Source organism: Sinocyclocheilus anshuiensis, unplaced genomic scaffold (assembly GCF_001515605.1).
Source record: "Sinocyclocheilus anshuiensis isolate Anshui unplaced genomic scaffold, SAMN03320099.WGS_v1.1 scaffold112, whole genome shotgun sequence".
Taxonomy (NCBI): domain Eukaryota; kingdom Metazoa; phylum Chordata; class Actinopteri; order Cypriniformes; family Cyprinidae; genus Sinocyclocheilus; species Sinocyclocheilus anshuiensis.
The window spans coordinates 1,898,323-1,898,777 of NW_015557175.1; positions in this window are offsets into that span (position 1 = coordinate 1,898,323).

Genomic DNA, 455 nt, shown 5'->3' on the forward strand with positions numbered 1-455 from the left:
CATGGGTGTGTGTTCAAGGTGTGTGTGTTCTCTACTGTGTGTGTGCACTTGGATGGGTTAAATGCAGAGCACAGATTCCGAATATGGGTCACCATACTCGGCCGCATGTCACTTCACTTTGACTTTCACATTGTGTAATTAATTGCATTGAAAATTTAGCTTGAACTTTTATCCTGAACTATAAGGTTCACTGTGGATCACGCGCAAACTCACCAGACCAGTATTGTTGAACACCGTGGAACTTCCTTAGAAGATGTTTTACATTCTTTGTGTAGTTGATATGCACGCACTACTGATTACACCCGATATCATCTCCTAGCAAATGTATGATACAAAACAACTGCATTCCACATGATGTCATAAAAATTCAAACATTTAACTATTTGTGTGAGTGTTTGCTCTCCTGTAGTAGAGGACCAAAGCTTGAAAGGCTTGAATATAAATATATAAATATA